The 22801-nt window shown below is 37.3% G+C and overlaps 1 long non-coding RNA gene across 1 annotated transcript in view; it reads right to left on the reverse strand.

The window, feature by feature from the left end:
• Positions 1 to 1775: 1775 nt before the first annotated feature.
• LOC150047049 (uncharacterized) overlaps positions 1776 to 22801 on the reverse strand; it is a 158790-nt gene continuing 137764 nt past the window's right edge. The window contains exon 6 of the long non-coding RNA XR_016539495.1: positions 1776 to 2085. This is a non-coding gene — a long non-coding RNA (uncharacterized LOC150047049). The remainder of the gene's footprint in view (positions 2086 to 22801) is intronic.

Raw genomic sequence — 22801 nt, forward strand, 5'->3', positions numbered from 1 at the left:
CATGCATGTGTGCTTCCACAGAGGACACAGGACAAGTGGGTTCCACACTCAATGCAAATAGATAGGCTGTAAAAATAATTTTTTCCAAGGGGTCACTTGAGATTCAAAGTACTGTTCCCCATGACATCATTTCTTAGCTGGCACCCTTAACTCACAGCGGGCAAACACAGAAGCTTTTATTTGAGAGAGAAAATATTGTTCCTGTGTGTCTAACCACAGTTAGTATGATTCTAATCTACTGCCTGACAATTCTCGCTGATTTAGGAAATGTATATAATGTTTTGGTGTCTGGTTTCCTTAATTTATTAATCTACTTGAAAATCACCTTTTAAAGTTAAATAAAATGTCAAGTCTAATGCTGGACATAAAAGACTCTCATCTGCTATTCTAGCACTTAGGATGTTGGGGTAGGAAGAGCCTGAGCTTGAGGCTGGCCTGGGATACATAGTGGAATCTCTCTTTTTCTCAGAAAAAAAAGAAAAGAAAAGAAAAACACATGTGTAATATACTGATTTTAAATTAAGACCAAAATATTAAAATCAGAAAACAGACATATTTCCTTACCAAGTTATTTAACTCCTTCCCCCTCCCTCCACCCTTGGTTCCAAGGATAATCAATAGTATTCATTACCTGATCATCTTTGAAATTTTAAGCAGGCTTTGGAATGTGCTACCCTTTCCCTTCCCCAGCTGACTACAAACACCATGACACGTGCCACATACAGAGTATATCTTTAAGAGATATACTTTCTAAATACAATCTGGAGTCTGCCTATTTCTCCAGCACTACTATTGTTATCCAATCCATTGTGATGTAGGGCTATTACTTGAAAAAAACCTGTCACTCATGTGGATTTGTCTGTGTTTCACCATGATTAAATTCAACTTACATTTTTGGCAGCAGTGAAAGAAATGTTGAATCATTCCTGTTGCATTGTATGAAGAGGAACTTCTGTTGGTTTGTGCCACTCCTGGCTAAGGGAATTTAAGGCACTTGGGTAAAAAGAGAGTGAGAGCCAGGTTTCTCTGCTGGAAAATTACCAGTTTTCCATTTGCAATTAATGAGTAATCTTCAAGGAGATTCTTTGAGACAATCTATAATCTTTTTCATCAAGCATTTATTTGGAGATTTTTAATATTCATTGGTAATTTTTTCCTGAATTAATCATAGCTATAATGACTAAAAATGATATAATTAAGTTATTTTCATCCCGAAAGTCACTCTGGAATCAAGCGGTGTTTGTAAAACCTTGTAACACCTCTTGTAACTGTCTCTCCTTCTGGAACCCCTGCTTGTCATCTGCAGAAGGCTCAACTTGTCATCGGCAAGAAGGAAATCTCCAGGAAGAGTGAGAAGGAAATTTGGGAGAGCCAGATTGAAGACAATATAATGAATGTATCCTTGTCTCCTCCTTGTCTGACACCAGGGAAAACAGAACATTTGCTAGTCAAGCTGGTTTAGTCTTGAGTTTAACTTTTCTTTTCAATCTATCTTACCTCAGAGATTTTGCCACTCATTATATTACTGTTCTAGGCTTTACTGGATACATAGAATCTATGATCTTTGATTTTTAAAACAAATTTGTACTCTTGATTCTGTAACATCAATTTATTCATCATATTCTTCCCTGGGGTTAACCTCCAGGGAGTTTCTAGATGCCTTGGTGAGGGGTTAGGAGATGAAAAGATATCACCCAGCTTCTCTACTTAGAGTCTTCTCTTCAGGGGATCTTAGTGTTGATTTCATCTCAGGGCCCCTTCAGTTCTGGCCTTTATTGAAATCCATGCTTATTCTTCAGTCTCAAGCCAAATCTGGATTCTGGACTCTCCCGTGATTACTTCCCAAGCAAGTTTTCTTTTGATAGTATCACTGCAGTCGAATGTCATAATGCAGGAGGGTTTTTAGATTTGCCACCAATTCAGTTCCTCTGGTTTATTTCTATGATCTTGCTTGGAGAGCCATTTCCACCTTTTCATTGTTGGAATAGAGTCCTGACATCTAAGCATTTAATTAGAAGGATTCAGCCTGTGTTTATCTGCATTCGTAGTCCTGTGTACACACAAGGAGCAGAAGCTGAAGAGTACCTATGAGGAAAGATTAACTTTCTAAGGAATTTTGCAGGTGTGTCAGAATAAAATGTGATGGGTTCACATGAAAATTGTCAATTTATCAAGAGCACAATTTAGTGGTGGAGGGGGCTTGGCATCCAGCGCTACTCACTGATGTATGTGGGAGATGAGATGCTGGCAAAGGCATTGTGTATTTATGATAATTTTGCTCTTGCAGGGTGAGGAAGGCCATCTACCAGGGAATTGTAGTAATTAGATGAGGAAAGTGATTGTTCCATAAAACTCAACTAAAATGTTACAGTGGAGCAGAGAGAAATGAAGAATAAAGTACATTTCCCAAATCAGAAAAGATTGTTTTATTGTCTATTTTACAAGCATAGTTAGGATGTTAAATTGGAAACAAATCTAGCTGGAAAGCAGTAACATACCAGATTTGGCCATCAAATTAATTCTGTTGTAATGGAATGTGAAATTTGACTGAAATGAAGAGGAATTGGATTTAGCCTGCTGACGCTGGTAGCTTTCAATTATAATATAACATAATACACAGCCTTTTGTTAAACATAAAAATAAATGCTGAACAAACAGACAGCTACCAAACAAGAAACATACAAGGAGTTGCCAATGAAGAGATTTCTAGGACTTACCTGGGAGGTCAGCTGAAAAATGAGAAGATCAGAATAGATAATTTATAGTATTCTTTATTGCTATATGGTACAGGGCTGTAGCTATAAATTTAGGTCTTGGGAAGAACCAATGTGTCATGACATACAAAGAGGCATTAAGTTGACAAATAGCTTACTTCTTTATCAGGTAACGGGTTCAGAATTATCTCCTTGATGGTGTTATATTTGCTGTCTTGTATTTTACTGTGCTTTCTATGGATGGAAAGAAACTAGCAAAATAATAGTCAGCACTTTGGCAGCTATGTAACTATGGATATTGTATGAGAAGCATGATGTTGAAATTTCATAGGAACAGCATATTCATATACATTTCAGCCCCAAAGCATATCAAAGGAAACATGTATGATTATTTGTGGTCTACTGTCTTTTCCTTTATCAATTACTTTCCTTTTAGAAAGAGAAAAAAAGGCCATGTCCACATAATTTGATACCTCAGTGGAAGTAAGGGTTAGACTGTCCTGCCTTATCCAAAATTTACTCCTTAGACCCAGTGCAAACAAAAAAGAAATGGTTTGCTTCAGGAAATAGGAGCCTCTGGAGCCAGGAGTTTGGCCTAGTGGTAGACTGCTCGCCTATCATGATGATGAAATGCTCCATACTTGTTTTACATGTGTTCATACTGTGGTAGAGACTGCACTATGGTTTTGTGAGATGCTGTCGTGAAGGGAAACTAGGTAAACAGTATGTAAGATCAGTCTGGTTTATATCTTCATAACTTCATGCATTCTACAACTATGTGAAATTAAGAACTTTAATTAAAAATGTTTAAAGAGATCCCAGGTCCATAGAATGCAAGCAAGAATAATATAGAGAGTGGAATAATAAGTCAAAGGCCTGTAATATTCAATCAACATTAAGTTTCTGTAAGACAATCATGTTATGAGACACAACCTAGACGATCATCCAAAGAATCAAGAGAAACCACTTTCAGCATCACTGAATTTGAAATTGTACAATGTCCAAAAGTTCATGAGCTCATAACTGAACACATTCTCTTTTTATTTTATGCATTTCTATGAGCTACCTATTTCTGTAAGAAATTTCTTACCAATAAATCTACTAGTGGCATACGATGCAAGAAAACAGTAAACTACGAAAACTAACCTAAAATCTCAAAACCTTACACGTGTAAAACTGGAAGTGCCCCTTGCTTTGCATTTAATTCCCAAGCTATTTCTTTGAAACTAAGGAAAAGGAAAGAGTAACAGAATCTCTCTGTGTTATCATTAGTTTTCAGAGAGAAAGCTGATTACAGGCTAAAGTCCTATCTTTCACGCGAGTTTGTACATATGCCGTAGTTGTGATATTTGCTTGTATGCCTTTAAAACTCCAATCCAGAGTCAGTGCACTGGAAGAAAAGAGTCTAAACTTGTCCTTGAAAGTATCAACGTTATGATTCTTGCATAGGAAGTGTCTTTAAAACCGAACCCAAAATAATAAAAGCGAACTCCACTTTCTTTTGTCAGATTTTACTTTCCAATCCAAAAGAACAGTAAAAAGCAGTCTTTATTTGCATAGAACTGGCTAAGAGGAAATGGGTTAATTAGGTACTTCAAGGTTTCTAACAGCGATATTAAGAAAAACAGACCTTCCAGTCACTCTGTATATCTATCCTAGGAATTTAGATTTCAAATAAGAAAAAAATGGAATTTTAAAACACAACATGAGAACCACAGTTAACAATGATGTATTATATTCAGGATTTTTGCTAACCTTAATGAACCATAGCTGTTCTTGCTATAGGAGGAAATGGAGAGCTACGTAAGATGATGGATATGTTTATTTGATCCACTACAGTAAGTATGTAAATATATGTGTTAACTATGTATGTGCCCCCTAACATGTTTTATAACTCAAATATACACAATCATATTTGTTTTACAATAATAATAATGTCACAGAGAAAGAAAGCATATTAAAAGTCACCAGTAAGAGAAGGAATTTGTTTTCTGTCATTATGTTTCCTACAGTCAGAATCTGCCAGAGTTTATTTTTTATTGATTGTAGCTAAGAAAAAAAAATAATATGGCAGAAATTATATCAATGACGTTCTTTAAATATTCACTTAGCGCAGTAGAAGAACTAACAGTGCTGCAAGAGAAAATTAAGGCACTAATAGCCAGCAGTGAGTGGAACGGGTGTGAGTTAGACGGTGGCTGTGGCATGTTACGAACCCTGCAAAAGAACTTAGCTTCCATCTTGTGAAGCAGATAGCAAAATGTAATGCTATTGTTATGCCCAAGTCTCAGGACGGCCACCAAAGTCAGATGTTCCGAAATGCAAAAGCAAGGCTTTATTCAGGCGGGCTAGCTCCTGGCTCCGTCCTACACTCCCATACAGCAGGAGCCCAGGAGGAAGCCCTGAACAGCTTTTCTACAGGGCTTTTAAAGGCAAAGACTATAGATGTACATTAACACAGCAATCAGCTATTGGAATGAGATAAGGTAGGGTTTAGGGACAGTTCAGGGCAGTTGGAGCTAAGGGGGATTCCTATACCAATAGAGTCCTAATTAGCTGTCTAAGGGTAGTTTTATGGTTTTAGAAAACAAATGCCATCCCTTGAATTTACGTGCAAGTTCAGCTTTGGAAAACAAATGCCATCCCTTGAATTTACACGAGTTCTGGTTAATTTTAACACAGACAGGTCAGTTCCTGGGACTTAGTGGCACCACAGTTCTGTTTCTTTAATTTAGGTGCACTTTTGGGTCACTCACAGTTTACATAAACAACAAAACAGTTGTTGCTTCATCATGGGGGCACTTTTTTAGCTCTTAACTATATGTCAGAAATCAACATCACAATCAGTCACTGTATGCAAACATCCTTCAAGGAATTTTTACAACTGTCCTTAAGGGTTAACTTTGTGAATGAGAAAATATTCAGAGAAAGATTAAGTCACTTTCTGATGCAAAGCTGATACAGCCTGATAAACAGTAAACCCTGAATTTGAAAGCATGCTATTTTCCCCTATATTATACAGAGAAATGCAACAGAACTAAATAATATGAAACAACAACCCAGTTACTTTTGATGGACAGACAATGAGTAAACGGGGCCAGAAAAACACGGCTGAGGGATGAGCCAGGAATAGCAGAAACAGGAAACAGACATACAAGAGGTTTACTTTGCCCCACCAGGAGAGGTGGGATTTAAGTCAAGCATTCTTACCCATAAACTACCCTGTCTTATCTCTGGCCATAAAAGAACTGCAAATCAAAACAACTAGAGTGAGATTCCACCTCACTCCAGTTAGAATGGCCAGGATCAAGAAATCTAATAACAACAGATGCTGATGGGGGTATGGCCAGTAATGGGAGTGTAAACTTATTCAACCACTATGGAAAGCAGTATGGCAGTTCCTCAAAAGACTAATCATAGAGCTCCTCTATGACCCAGCAGTTCAACTACTTGGCATTTACCCCAAAATCCAGAAACAAGGATATACTAAATCCACTAGCACAATGATGTTCATTGCAGCACTATTTACCATAGCAAAGATATGGAACCAACCCAGATACCCCTCAGTAGATGACTGGATCAAGAAGATGTGGTACTTAGACACAATGGAATTCTATGCTGCCATCAGAAAGAATGATATCTCCCTATTTGTAAGGAAATGGAAAGGCTTGGAAAAAATCATATTAAGTGAAATAAGCCAGACCCAAAGGAACATAGGCTCAATGTTGTCCTGCATTTGTAATAATTAGTATACATCTAGGACTCTCCTAAGCACAAGACTGCAATAGCTCAAAACCTAGGTACATAAGGTTATGTAGGCTGAGACTAAATGAAAGGATCTCTAGGATATGGAAACAATCTTGTGTGATTGTTGTTCTTAATATAGTAAGTTATTTCTCTTCTCTTTTTTTGCCCCTATGGTTAATCTCATATTGTTACTGTATCTGACTTTGTTATCTGGTATAGTGTATGTATGTTTATTTGAAATAGGAAAGGAAGGGGGAAAACAAGATGATTGGGAGGAGGTGGAGGGAGGGAAATGGGGACAAAAACATGAGAAGAGGTATCAATGTGCGAGAAGTAATTCACCTGGCAAATGTAACTGTAACCCTTCTACACATTACCCCAGCAATAAAAAATAAAAAATAAAAAATACCCTGTCTTCTCCCTCTTGTGTCCCTGAGCCCTTCCCAAAGCACACAGAGAGACTTTCTAAACATTTGGCAGTATTCTTCCGTGTACTACTTTCTGACCCTGTTTCTTTAAGATTATGACTCTCCTTAGAGATAAGAACAAAAAGAATTTTGGCTCTGGGAGGAATCACTAAACCAAATAAAGAAGCCTATTCGCTAATAATTATCAATGCTTTGGTAGCGTCTCCACTTGTTTGCCACAGAGAGCAGAGATAACTGATAGCCTGAGCTGCTCAGCTTCAGAATCTTCAATGTTTACATAACTTGCTTAAAGCCCCAAAGGACTTCCTCTAGTCCTCACCTTAATACAGACTCTAAAAGGATCAAGTGTTTAACGGTGGTTATAGATTCTGTCATTTCAGGAGTTCCACTTAAAAGATGCCCACACACATATATACAGCATTATAGAGTGTTACCTCTCCCTTAAATCTTCATCCTAATCCATAGCTTTCCTCATGCATATGAAGCAGGAGGATTAAAAAATGTGGAATCACCTAAGTCTCATTTGTCAAAACCATGAATTACCCTGTATATTTGAGCTTTCCCAAATCCTCAATCATTTTTTTTCTCCTTTCTTTGCTTATTTGCTTGCTTTATTTTTCTTTTATCTGGAGTGGTAATGGTGATTAGATTATGCCTCATTACCTACTTAAAGTCTGGCTAGATCATTTAAAATGAGAAATCTTTCTTTGTTTTTATTATTATTAGAAATCAGATACATTAACACCAATAAACTTTTCTATGGTTGGAATAAAGTTCCCAACTTCATTTTCCTTGATCTTTTTAAAATGAATATCTGAGTCACTGGCACCCAACAGTTCATATACCTTGATTATGTATTGCACATTCACATCTAAATAAAGAACTATTTGTAGGTATCATTACTGATGCAACAGTTACATAACTGTTCACATTTTTAATGGATTACTTCAAAAGAAGATTACAAAGCTAGAGATAAAAACCAAAGTTTCCACATGCTTGTTATAGATAACAACCTTTTCTTAACCAATAAAATGGCCCCAAAAAAACAGTTGATGTAGGCACAATGATTGTGCCTAAATCACACTGGGAAAAGCTGAAGGTTCAGAAGTCACCCTTCCATTTCTTGCCTTCAACTTAATACCAAGTGTCTTCAGTTAGATGTTTTTATTATTAAAGTCTTTTTCTTTCGAAATTGCTATTCTGAAAGGCCTACAATATTTTTATGGCCTAGCAGTTCCACTCAATGTCACAAAATCATAGCTTAATATTTAGCATAGAATATAGAAGAACACCAGAGGGGATAATTAAGTTCACCAAGTGGATTCTTCCATGAGCCAACAATAAAATGAAGGCTATGTTACTAACTTAGATAGTAAAAGTTCCAGACTCTAACTACCCAAACGTATTAGTCCCTCTTGGTCATTTGTTTTTGTTCTTCAAGAGGAAACATCTGTGAAGTTGGTATAATGCAAAAAGAGAGAGAAAACTAATAATTGTATAGCATTCACCTATATCTGCATCTTGCCTCAGTCATGAAACCTTGCCAACACAATGATCCACAAGAAGATTGATAAGCAAGGCACATCCTAAATGCCATCACATCATCATAAATATATTCATCTGAGAAGATAATCTCCAAACTTTCTACCTCAAATGAAACAATCAATTTGGAATTCTTCTTGAGGCTTCAAAAGGCCAATTATATTTTCCTATCAGGAAGGCCGTCCAAACTTTGATCAAAAGAAATTTTAATTTCCTTCACATTCAGAATCCAATGACTATTACTAAATATATTGTGAATTTAGAGTGACATTTATCAAAGCCTATCTCACCTTTGTCATATGCAAAATAATTTGTGTTTATTTTCAAAGTGCCAGACCTGAGAGTGAGTACAAAACACCTGCCTTTTTATTTGATTTTCCCCTTATTTTTAACACTAACTTTTCCTCTTCATTTCCTACTTGCTCCACTGGGATCCTTAAAATACAATTTACAGTTGCTGTAAACCCATCACATTGCCTTCCAATCACTAGATGTTGCTGCTTAGGGATTCACAACTTTAGGCTACTTCCTTAAAAAATTTAAAAATATCTTATGAGATGCGATGTGTTTCCATAGAGACTCAGTAGTATAAAACCATTTTGTACATACCCTAGGTCAAAAAGAAGCTTTAATGTTACTAGACTCTAGTGCTTTTGTATATATCATTTATGAGAAAGTAGAAGCTCACAGTGATAATAGAGGGTTTCAGAGATATATAGAGATTTTGCCAAGCAAGTTGTTATAAAACTGGAAGCACCCGAGAATTTTGTCAAAAAAGAAAATACTTAAAGCTGGGTACTACTGGTTCAATGCTGTAATCCTAACTATCCAAGAGACAGATCAGATCACAGTTCAAAGCCAAGCCAGAGAAGGAAAGTTCATGAGACTCTTATCAACTACGAAGAATGCCTGGAGAAAAGCTATGGCTTAAGTTATAGAGTGCTAACCTTTAGCAAAAGAAGTTCAGGGACACTGCTGTGGCTGTGAGTTCAAACCCCAGGATAGGGGAAGGGAGGGAGGGAGGAAGGAAGGAAGGAAGGAAGGAAGGAAGGAAGGAAGGAAGGAAGGAAGGAAGGGGCTTTATATATAAATACCAAGATTAAAAGCCTTAAAATAATGTCTTGCATAAGTCAAGGATTTCAATTATATCAATCTTCTTAAGTTACTTCTTTTCTCAATGCCTAATATATATATAGATATATATATATAATCATGTATTCATTTAACAACATTTTCTAAGCCTCTCCAAACTTTAGAAGTGACAGAAGTCAAATGTTACATTTCCAATACTTTAAGAAAAATCAACTGTGATTCTGCCAGTTCAGCTTCTGATCACTTGATGCTAGGAACTTTAGTTTGTTTAATTTTCTCTCAGCTTGACTTTATTTTTCCAAGTTCTAAACCATTACCCAGTTAGATGAATTCCAAACTTTCTCAGAATATTGAGAAATTCACTTTAAGAACTGTAAAAGAAAGATTATGCTATTCCTGAGAAGGTGGGTAGATGTTTCTTGCATTGTGTAAGGACTGAGTGAAGTGACTATATTATATTTTGAATATAGCCATCTCTCTGACCATTTTGAGTCATTCAGGGGTTCCAAGAGATATAATGTCACTTCAAAATGCTTTTATGTAATTATCATAATGTGTATAGAGAAGTTACAGTTACATTCATAAGATAGTGAGCAGATTACTCCTTGAACATTGATTGTTACCACTTCCCATGTTTTTCTCCCTCTTTCCCTCCCCCCATCCCTCCCAAGTTGTAGAGTTCACTTCCAACCTACTGTCTTATGAATATCACTGTTGCACTGGTTCATTCTTTGTCCTTTGACTCATCATCTTGTTTATCCTCTTTCCTTCCCTAATTCAAATTCCAAAGGAAGCACTCCCATCTCTTAGTATGCAAGGCACATTAGTTCAAGGATTCATTTAAACCGAGACCAAAACCTGTGGTGCTCAGGCCTTATATAAAATGATGTGCTTGCATAGAACGATGACTACCCTGTAAGTTTCAAGGACCATTACTTACAACACCTAATACAGTATATATGCTTCGTAAATATTTGTGATGCTGTGTAATTATTTGTGGTACTGTGTTGTTTAGGGAATAATGAAAGTATCTCAAATGGTGTCATTCCTTAGAAAGTTCAGCAAAATAAAACACCAGAAAGTGGATAATCCAAAGGGGTGGGGGAATCAAGGAGAAAGGCAGAAGAATGAAGAGGAGAAGAGGGGGGACATGCAGTAAAGAATCCAATGTATACCTTACAAAATTAAGACAAGAGAGGAGGAGTGAGGAGGGGAGGGATGGGTGAGAATATTGAAAGGGGTGACAATGATCAAGATATATTATAAATTCCTTTTTTGTATGGTAGCCCCTTTGTACAACTATTTGAAGACAATGCCCATGTACTTCACATACCCAGTACAGATGCCACCTTTGTAGACCTGTGATGTCATTGGCAATAACATTTTCTATCCATGATTGATCTCATCTATGGATGCCAACCTATAGGCATGAAGGCTTGTTCTTCATGAATAATTTTGGAGTGGAAGTAATTATAGAAAGAAAATAAGAAATCTAGCCAGCAATGAGTTCATCTCCTAAGGCCAGACAAACTAGCCCTTACAGTTTATATTCAAGCCATACTCTAAGAGCAGGCAATTACCTACCCAAAGCATGAAGAACAATAAGAGACTATGAGTGTTGATTTTAATGACACCAGGGTATATCAGGCAAGTACCTTAAGCCTGTAATTTAGCTGAGACTAGATTATAGGCTTCAGATCTAAGTCTAAGAAGGTCAGATTTAGCATATGACACTCTGATTTTCTTTCTTAGGAATGATCAAACATCTGATCTGCAACCTACTATGTCAGTAAGCTCAACTCTGGCCGTAACTTCTGTGAAGAAGACAAATAAGAAGTGTATAGACTTTTGGGGAATGAGTTAAAGAGTGCTATACTTCGAATTTATTTTGGAGTTCCTCCCTAATCTCCAGGATTCAATGTCCCAACCTCAGCTCCCATTTCTATTCTGAGTCTCAATATTAACTATTCTTACCCAGTGTGGATGACATGGACATTTTGGTTACATGTCTTGAGTCCTTACTCTATACTTAGCACAATGAAATGGAGATATTTTCCTAACATAGAGTTTTTAACTCCTTAATAGAGATAATAATACATTGACTAAAATGAAAGCAAACACAAGCCACATACAAGATGATACAAATACAGAGATGCTACAAAGTTATAAAGAATCTGGGTCACATATTGAATAATCAGAAGAAAAATATGTTACGACCACAAAACCTGAATCTATTCCCTGAAGGATGATTATTTATAAATGAAACCATTTCTCCCTTAAAAGAATCGGTTTGGGAGACTGAGTTACAAGCATGCGAGTCATAGAGCAGCACATGGGTCGCCCCTCCTCCTTGTATTTTGTAGCCAAAGTTCCTTCCCAGAGCACACATTTCAACAGCAATGCAAACAAAGTCAAAGCAAAGTGTCTAATTGAATCTTCAATATTCCAGTCAATTTGTGAACTATCTCACAATTGCCTTTCAATTTGTACTCCTGTCTTATCTAAAGGTGCTAATGGTGAGGACAGCTGCTGCAGGAGGCCAGCGAGTTGTCACGATTTAAAAGCCCTTCGTTCCTGACATAGTTCAGCACCAGGCAAAAATGAGCTTGCCCTTTAAACATCAAGACCATTTTCTTCTCACATTGCTCTTTTATTATATAAATGAAGTGCTATCCAGTGATTATACCAAACTGAAAAGCACACACACACACACACGCACACACACACACACACACACACACATATACACACACACACACACACACACACACACACAAATTATAATTCTATAGAGAGTTGAACTCATCCTGGGGAGCAGCTAACTTGATTTCTCGCCGAGAACTAAGAGAGTCCTCATATCAAGGTTGAGAATGGTTTGTCAACTAAATTAAAGAACAGGAATGATTCCCAAAGCTTTCTGAGTCTCATGTCAAAGATATCTGAACACTCCCCCTAATATTCTAGAATTTTGTATCATCAAACAGAATGATCTAAAAGCTTAATGAGACATTTTTAGTACTGTCGACCATAAGAAATAGTTGTTTAGCTTTATAACTTGATAATTTATATTTGCTTATTTATTGACTTTTAATAGGAATGATGATTATATGGAAACAAGTAGTAGCTAGATTCTGTGTAGCCAAAAGTATGTATGGTCTGGACTGGAAAAGATAATAATGGAATCACGCTCTAGTCTCTCTATATGAGAGATTCAGTACCCAATTTAAAGGAGCACATGGCCAATAATCTACATTCTGGAACTAAAAGTGCCCAGGTATTCATTATTTCCTGAATAATTTTTCGGAGTTCTAACCATTATATGGTACCATATGACTTTGCTAACCCTCTTTCTTATTGGTGATTGAGGATACTCATTTGTGTGTATCATTAGGGCAAGCAGAATAAAATACTTAGCGTGGTCCTTTGATGCATTGTAGGTATATACCAGTATCCATTTTCTCTTTCCCTTTCTTCTCCATTCCCATCTTCATTGCAAATGAACCACTTGGGCTCTTGTCCTCATCATTGTTTTCATCATTATCATCACGTAGATTTACATTTTTCCAAAGCATTTTACATTGATTATCTCATCAACTATTTACTGCTTGAATACTTCCAGTAACAAAAACAACTAAGACAGCTTCATCTGTAGATTGACAGCTTAGTTCCAGCTTGCTCTGAGCAGATCTCCACCAACCTATGGATTTCATCTCTTGACAGGACCTCTGTTCCTCCAGCACTTCTTAAAGTCCAATATCCTTTCTACAGATGATTTCCTATGAAATCTAAACATAGTTAATAATAACTACACCTTTCATGCCTTTCCTCAGAAACTCCACAGTATCATAGACATTTGGTCACTATTGCCATTTAAAGATGTGGACTCCTAAGTGATGTCCCTTAGATGCTGATTTTCTAAAATGATATTGTTTGTACATAATCCCCAAGCTCTGACATAAATAGTCTTAAGATGACATAAAAGGACTAGATTCTTGGCTCCCAAAACTTAGTTTTACTATATCCATCCTACTCTGTGGTCCCAAATATGAAACATGACTATCCGTGGCTCTTTGGCTTTCTTTGGAGTTCACATGACTAGAAGCACCCTTTGGAGATGAGAGAAAAAGGTCCTAACTTGGCTATGGACCCCCCTAGGTCAGGGCAAAGGACAGCATCTCTCAGGCAGTCCCAGTACACCCCAGGCTCCTGAAAAGCACATCTTCCTACCAACCATCAGACTTACATATCCAGAGGACTCCTTGCTCCTGTGAGTCCCAGAGAGCCACACAACCCCCAGTGATGTGCTCGAATCCCAGCCCACTTCGTGAATTACACTGTCCTCAAAAGTCTAGAGTAGTTACTGTATCTGACTTTGTTACCTGGTATACTGTATATACGTTCATTGGTTTATTTGAAATAGGGAAGGGAAGGGGAGAAAACAAGATGATTGGAAGGGGGTATAGGGAGGGAAATGGGGACAAAAACATGAGAAGGGGTATTAATATGTAAGGAGTAATACACCTACTACCTGATGAATGTAACTGTAACCCCTCTGTACATTATCCTGGCAATAGAATAAAAAAGGAAATAAAAAAGAAATATGAGGAGACTGCTAAAAAATAACTTAAGGAAGATAAGTAATAGAAAAAGTAAATTAAAATGCAAAAAAGTATAGAGTTATAGTGGATCTTCTTCACAGACAGTACACAGGCGAGGAGGAGGAAGAGAAGGAGGAGAAGGAAGAGGAGGAGGAGGAGGAAGAGGAGGAGGAGGAAAAGGAGGAGGAGGAAAAGGAGAAGGAGGAGGAGGAGGAGAAGGAGGAGGAGGAGGAGGAAGAAAAGGAGGAGGAGGAGGAGAAGGAGGAGGAGGAGGAGAAGGAGGAGGAGAAGGGGGAGGAGGAGGAGGAGGAGGAGGAGCAGGAGGAGGAAGAGGAGGAGGAGAAGGAGGAGGAGGAAAGGAAAAAGTGAAAAGGCCATATTCCTGAAAGTTATACCGGTAATCCTGGTTACACAGGATGATGAGAACTGACAGTAGCTGTCAGAAGCCGGCATCGGTAGACAAATACTCTCCAATCAGCCAGTAAAGAGTCAGAACTGCAGTCAGATGCTAGGGGATCATGCCTGTGATTCTAGCTACTTCAGGAGGCTGAGAGAGATCTGAGGAATGAGTTTAAAAGCATCCCAATTAGAGAAGTTGGGCTGTGGCTCAAGTGGTAGAGTACTAGCATTGAGCAAAAAAGCTAAGAGACATTGCCCAGATTCAAGCCCTAGAATGAATTCAAAAACAAACAAACAAAAAAGTCAGAACTATAGGCATTGCTCAAGTGGTTGAATGTCAGCTTTTAACACAAAACACAAGTGACAGGGCAAGGCTCAGAGTTTAAGCGTCATAAGGCATGTGTATGCACATGTGTACATACAGGATCAGACTTTGTCTGATTTAGAAATAAACCTATATTGTATTTGAGAAAGAAAAACACTAATTAGATTATGCTGTTTTATACGTGCAATGTTTCTGGTTGATTATTGTGCTTTAAACAAAGTTGGTTCAGTTCTCCTCTCCCCCACTTGGTTGGTAGTACTGGCTTGGGGAAACTGGATGCCCAATGCATCTCAGTTTCCTCTCCTTGAAATGGGATACTATGGCCCAACTCCTGGAAGAATTACAAGAATGGAATACATGCTTATATGAATTGCTTAACCAGGAGCCTGGCCCCTAGTAGACATTTGATGGGATTTAGACATAACCCTTGTTGTTCTTTATCAAACGAAATCAACAGCTTGTCAGATTTTAAACTCAGGGAAGCAAAAGGAAAACTTATTTACAAAAGTGTGTCAAAAAAGAATTATATAAAAGGATAAAAACATAATTACAAAATAAATTAAAAATTTAAAGGAGATTTCAATCAACTAAATTAGACTTAAACCTATTCCTCAATTTTAGTCCAAGACATTTCTGAAGCTATAAAAATCCTTTCAAAGTAAATATCTGATGAGAATTTAGGAACACATTTCATTAAGGCAAGTTAAGATTCCAAATTAGAAATATAACAAGCTTTAGCTGATGCTTTAAAAAGTCCATTAAGGTAAGAAGAGCCTTGATACTAGTCATATTCATTGATTTAGTTTGATGAAAGTCGAAGATAAAAATGTGGAAAAAAATAAGGATTAGACCAAATCCTATATAATCTTTCCATAAGGATTACTTTACGACTGAGGGTTTTTCTCATCTTAAGATAGCACCTTGAAAATTCTAGGCTTTACTGGGAACAAGAAGATAACAAGAATCCTTTCAAATTTATTTAATTTTTAAAAATAACTCACATTGGCTACATGGGAAAAAGGCTTATTCTGAGAATAAACCCCCAGGCCACAGTGGGATCCATATTCATTTCAGTCAGTGCCAGCAACACATCATTACTTCAGGTTCAAAGTGAAATCAATAGCAAATCATTTGACTTTATAATAGCAGAAACGCAAGACGCCACCAATTTCATCAAAGAAGCTGTTTAAAAAGAGGTAGCTACATGCACCACATTAAAAAATGAGACTATTTGCACATCGAGTAAAACTACATAAAAATCTTTTGTATGACTGCATATTTATGAATATGCACACACATATGTGTATACATATATAAAGCATTTGCCTGCATGGGTATATAAAATGTCTATGTCTGTATGTGTTCATATAATATGAGTACAGATGTGTGTGATGCTTAAGTGAATACATGTGTTGCAATAAATCTGACCAATTGTATCCCCTGGAGACCATGTGGATTCATTCATTCTTTCATAAATCTTTCAAACTTTAAATAACAACCACTTGTCAAAAAAAGAGGCTATGTATTTCTCTCAATTGAAAAAGGCACTTTGGTGGCCCTTCAAAGATAGAACCCAACTTCTTGTGGGAGGTTAGATGCTTACATGGATTGGTTTTTACCATGTAACAACCTTGTTCAGTTTACATATAGACAAATTAAAAAAACAAACAAACAGAAGAATCTTAATGGTGACAGTGGATCCATAATAGCTCTAGTGAGAACCAGAGCCACTTCCTACACTTGAAGGCAAACAGAATTCCCGTCTTAAAGATTAAGGCTAAAATAAAGTGAGAAAGGGCTGTATGCATATATTGGAAAGCCTTTGTATTTCAAAACACTAACAAATAATGTGAACTTCAGATAACTCAAGGAAACATGTATTCTCCTTTAAGGTAAGATGTGTGAGGTCCAGAAAGGTATGTGACTGACTTAAGAGCTTATATTTGGTTTTTAAAAGAAATAATGAAAACATTTGATTAATCTTATGTATCTTTTTAGTTCAGTTTCTCTCTTAACCTTTATTTTTTTCTCATATGCTTAAGGCATTTTTTGACTACAAAGACAATACTGATTATCTTAGAATGTTGGGGATTTCATAAATCTGTATTATGCTTTCAGAAAATAAACAAATATATGAGAAAAATAGCATTGGGTTAATTATTTTGCCTGAAACCACAAAGACATCATAAAATCAAGCTATGGAAATTTATAACAATTTAGGTAGCAATTTTTTACTTGGTGGCCTAAGGAATAAGATATTAATTATGTTCATTTGCTAGGACTTCTAGCCATCACACAGGTTTAAAAATACTCTGTTGATTCACAGAGTAAGCTTCATTAAAATGATTGTCCTCTGGTCCAGGATTTTGAAAGAATATAAAATAAGGATCTGCCTTGGTTTGATAGACTTCTCCCTCCCCCACCAAGAACTGCTCATGCTATGTAAGTTCTCTACCACCTGAGTCACACCTCGGGCCTTTTGTTTTCATTTTGTCTTTGAGACTGAGTCTTGCTAACTTTGTTCACTATGCTCTCAAACGTGTGATCTTCTTGTTGCCATCTCTTGAATAACAGACATTACAGGCACTAACCACAGGTTCTGGCCCTTAGTGAATTCTTTTTTTTTTCCTGAGTGAATTCTTGACACCATTTTCTGTTAAATTCTGCAACTGAGACATAAAGCATTCAGAGCTTTCATCTATTCATCTGCTGTTAGGCAGCATCCCCTATATTTTATAATATATTTATTATATACCATATGCATATTATATATGATACATATACCATATATATCCAATGTTATTTGGGTAATATATATAATATAGGATATATATTATATTTCATAGATATCATATCATATATGTCATGTAGTCATACATATATTTCATATATTAGATTTTTGACATTGGATAGAGTAAAATAAAGCAATATAAATGGCTATTGAGAAGGTGCTTTATATGGCTACATATTAGTTTATGTCCCCAGAATCAATATGACAGGATATCTAAACTTAACCATTGAGAAAGTTTTTAGTACAGAAATACTGCAAATATGTAGGTAAAGTTCATGGAAAGCAACCAGAGTAGTTCAAGGCACCAATCCCGGAAGAGGTGTGAAACTATTAGCACTCTTAGACCTTGAGGGCTTTTGCAAATATGTAGGCAGAGTTCACAGAACGCTGCCACAGTAACTGGATGCACCAAGACCAGCAGAGGTACAGAACCATTAGCAGTGTCAGCCTGTGAGAGAACTGAACGGAATACGGAATGCACAGCTTCCTGCAAAGGTAGAGGTCTCCCTGAGAAGAGCTGTGATCTGCAGATGTAGTCAGCAAGGGCAGAACTGAGGAAATGAGGACCTTGACCTCCCTCTCCCCACAGCCACCCTTCTAACCCCCTACAAATAATGCCCATTGCTGGAAGATAATTGGCATCCAGAAAGCAAAATGTTCTTTGATATTGGCCATACACCTCTGAGATCTGACCCACAAAGCAGAGTGAACAGGTACAGAAAATTCATCTGTGGGAGAAAACAGCAGATATTTACCCTAAGAAGAAAGAAAGAATGGAGAAAGTCCAGCAGGCGAGAAGGAAGATGAGTCTATGGGTTCTTCCAGCTTTCTGACAGAGCCTCAAGCAAGCAATAATACCTCAGAGTGGAGGTCTCCTCTGAGGGTTCTTGGGTACAAGGTTCAGATTCAACCATGAGCATAGCCCAGAAGGACTGATTCTTTATGGGACATCCACGGAACTGAACAATGGCAGTAGTATGGATTGTATATTATATTATTATATACTATGAGGTAGTGTATTATACATTATATATGTTACATTCGTTATGATACAAAGAAGAAACATCACCTGCTCAAGACCACACATCCAGCTGTTGTTTCAACAAGGCCGCATGAGTTCTGATTTAAATGACTGTGTCATTGTGGCCAGGATGTATTGAGGAATCACTCCTTTGCCATTCTTTTCTTTTTTCTAAAACATATTTTCCCAATCATTTACATTACCTGTCTTTCCTAATCAAGAGACTAGATTCCAGGAAACATTTATGCAAATGATAAATGTGGATTTGGCTGTCTTTTAATACTGTCTTGGGTGACCATATCACCAAAAAAGAGACGACTGATAAAAAAAGAAAGAAACAGAAGGCAAATTATATGGCATTTTCTTGCTAACAAAATTGTTTATTTGATTTTCTACATTCTTAGCAACCACAGAAATCAAAACATTTTTGGCAGTTCAATTAAGAGAAAGATTTTCACATTTGAGATCTAAAGATTAAACTTTACCAGGGTCAACAATAGTTTTGTACAAATAGCAGTTTAGGCTCCTGAGATAAGAATGAGAATAAAATTTAAAAAATTTCTACAGAAGCAAATAGATTTTTGTTTGTTAAGAAGAAGTGTCAAGTCCTGGGAAAGGGCAAGGGAGATTACCGGCTGTACCTTCCGCAAGTGGGGCCTCTGGGGATGATCTGATCTCATAGATGAACACCTTTGACTCTATTGACTTTTTTCTACTGTAGCTCTACAGGGAGTGGAAGGTTTGCTGTAGAAAATGGAATACCATTCAAGTAATCGCGGCCTGCCATAGTAAAAATGAGAAGAATCTGGAAAATAACTGACTTCTTTCTGTAAAATGACACCACACATTTAATTACCAAATAAGAAGTGAGCAAGTTTTCCATCTAGTCTCACATTCTCATGTTGCCATTCCAGATTACTTAGTGCTTCATCTTGCAAATTCACCTGAGTCAGGTTTTCACATCTTACCTTGTTACTCAAGGAATTAGGCTAATTATAGATAACTTCCAAATGTCCTTGTCCAACCTAGCTTAGGACTGTGATCCTCCAATCTCAGGCTCTTGAGTAGCTAGGATCAGCCCCTGGCTTGAGCCACAGGAACTTAGCCATAGAGGCTTTATTTGTGCTATTTTATCCAGTGTTATTGTCTTAGATTAGAACTGACTCCTGAGTATGGAAAGTAGGTAGATACATTTTCTGAAATCCACAGTATTTTTAGCTTGTTCCTAAAAGCCTAGGATAATAAATGCTCATTAAATTAATGAACAAATACATCCACGAAGATAATATCAAGTTACTGCTTATCTTGATATCTACGCAATAGCAAATTATTAAACAATTTAAAATCAAGATCGTGTGTGTGTGTGTGTGTGTGTGTGTGTGTGTGTGTGTGTGTGTGTGTGTGTGTGTAAGGGACAGAGAGAGAGAGAAAGAGAGAGAGAGTTCCAGAGCTTAAACTCAATACCTGAGCATTGTTCCTGAGTTTTTGTGCTCATGGATAGAACTCTACCATTTGACAAACACCTCAACCTCCAGTTTTTGGGTGGTTAATTAGAGACAAAAATCTCACAGACTTTCCTAACCAGGGTGACTTCAAATAGCAATCCTCAGATTTCAACCTCCTGAGTACCTGGGATTACAGGCCTGACCCACTGGTGCCAAGCAGATATTTTGTTATATTTTAAATCTACTTAGAGTTTAGGCATGAAAATAAGGATATAGCAAATATATTATCCTTTAGATGGGAGAAATAAGGAAGGGAAAAGCTTTTTACTTATGAAATGCATTATTTTTTGTTGTTGTTGTCTGTCACAGAGCTTGAACTCTGGGCCTGGGTGCGGTCCACAAGCTCTTCAGCCAAAGCTAGTGCTCTATCACTTGAGTCACAGCACCACTTCTGGTTTTTTGGTGGTTAATTGGAGATGAGAGTCTCACAGATTTTTATAAACTGTGATCCTCAGATCTCAACACCCTGAGTAGCTAGGATTTCATGCATGAGCCACAGATGCCTGGCTTGAAATTCATTAATTTTAAGAAGGTTTTAGGATATATTATGTGATATATATTTTCATGAATACTACAAAATATTTCTGATGTCTCCATTTTGCAGTAGAGACAAATTAGGCTTAAAGCTTCTAAACTACTTTGTGTTTAAATCTCAAAACTAGAGCTGCCATAACTTCTAATATTTCTCCCTTCTGCTCAATCCCAGAACTTGTGGTCAGTCAGTGAAATCAAGGTTCTTACAAAGCAAGTCACAGTGGCTTTTGCCTGTAAACCCTCAGTTACCTGGGAGGCAGAAATCAGGTAGGTTGTAGTTCAAAAGCCAGTGCCCCCTCCTCAAACAGTGAGACTCCTCTCCCACTCCCATATCAATATATAAGCTTGGAATAGTATACAGACTTGGAATCATAGCTACCTAGGAATCTTAGGTAGAAGATGACAGTCTGATGCTAGAGGAGTCAAAGAGGAAGGCTCTAACTGAAAAATAGCCTGACACAAAAGAGACTGAGGTGTAGCTGAAGTAAGAGACGGGCCTGTGTGTAAATATTTCCCTAGATCCCCAAGATGAACCCAGTCCTGGGGCTTCCCTGGATTTTATCCCAGTAAAACCACTGCACACTGCGGACCTGCAGAACTGTACAACAATGAACTTGTAAGATTTTAACCCACCTCATTTGTGCTCATATGCTATAAGAACAGGAACCGAACACACTGATGCTGCAATCACTCTCAAAAATAAAAGCTTTTCAATCATCCCATTAAAAGATGGGCCAAAGACTTAAAGAGAGACTTCTCTGAAGAGAAAATAAGAATGGCTTGTAGAGGGGCCGGGGATTTGGACTAGTGGTAGAGTGCTTGCCTAGCATGCACAAAGACCTGGGGTTTGATTCCTCGGTACCATATACATAGAATAAAAAACCAGAAGTGGTGCTATGGCTCAGGTGGTAGAGTTCTAGCATTGAGAAAGTCCAAGGACAGTGCCCAGGCCCTGAGTTCAAGCCCAGGACTGGCAAAAAAAAAAAAAAAAAAGAATGGCCTATAGACACATGATGAAATGCTCCACATCTCTGGCCATAAAAAATACAAATCAAAACAACTTTGATTCCACTTCACTCCAGTTAGAATGGCCATGATCAAGAAATCAAATAATAACAGATACTGACAGGGTGTGGCCAGGAGGGATCACTACTACACTGTTGGTGGGAGTGCAAACTCATTCAACCACTAAGGAAAGCAGTATGGAGGTTCCTCAAAAGACTAAATAAAGAGCTCCCCTATGACCCAGCAATTCTACTACTTGGCATTTACCCAAATGTCCAGAAACAAAGACATACTAAACCCACTAGCACAACCATGTTCATTGCAGCACTATTTACGATAGCAAAGATATGGAACCAACCCAGATACTCCTCAGTTGAAGATTGGATCAACAAGATGTGATATTTATACACAATGGAATTCTATGTTGCCATCAGAAAAAATGACATCGCCCCATTTGTAAGGAAATGGAAAGACTTGGAAAAAATCATATTAAGTGAAGTAAGCCAGCCCCAAAGGAACAAAGATTCAATGGATTCCCTCATTAGTACAAACCTAGGACTCTTCTAGCATACAGATTACAATAGCTCAAAACCTAGGTACAGAAGGTCATATAAGACAAGACTAAATGAAAGGATCTCTCTAGGATATGGAAACAACGGCTTTATCTTGTATGATTGTTGTTCTTAATGTACTATGTTATTTCTCTTCTCTTTTTTTGGCCTTATGGTTAATCTCATATGGTTACAGTATCTGACTTTGTTACCTGGTATATTGTATATATGTTTATTTGTTTATTTGAAATAGAAAAGGGAAGGGGGAAAACAACATGATTGAGAGGGGGTGAAGGGAGGGAAATCATGAGAAGAAATGTACCCTCTATTGGGCGAATATAACTGTAACCCCTGTATACATTACAATAAAAAAAAAAAAGAAAAAACAGATTCTTCAGAAAAAAATAAAAATACAAGTTTTTCTTTTTTTCTGACCAAGCCTTGTACCTCAGTCACTGGATGTGCCTCCCACACCACACCAGCTGAGGTGACAAAGCTGCATCTGAGACACACACCTGATACACACCTAGAGCACAAAACAACAACTGG

This window comes from Megascapheus bottae, chromosome 24, assembly GCF_031878675.1.
Source record: "Megascapheus bottae isolate mThoBot1 chromosome 24, mThoBot2.hap1, whole genome shotgun sequence".
NCBI lineage: Eukaryota > Metazoa > Chordata > Mammalia > Rodentia > Geomyidae > Megascapheus > Megascapheus bottae.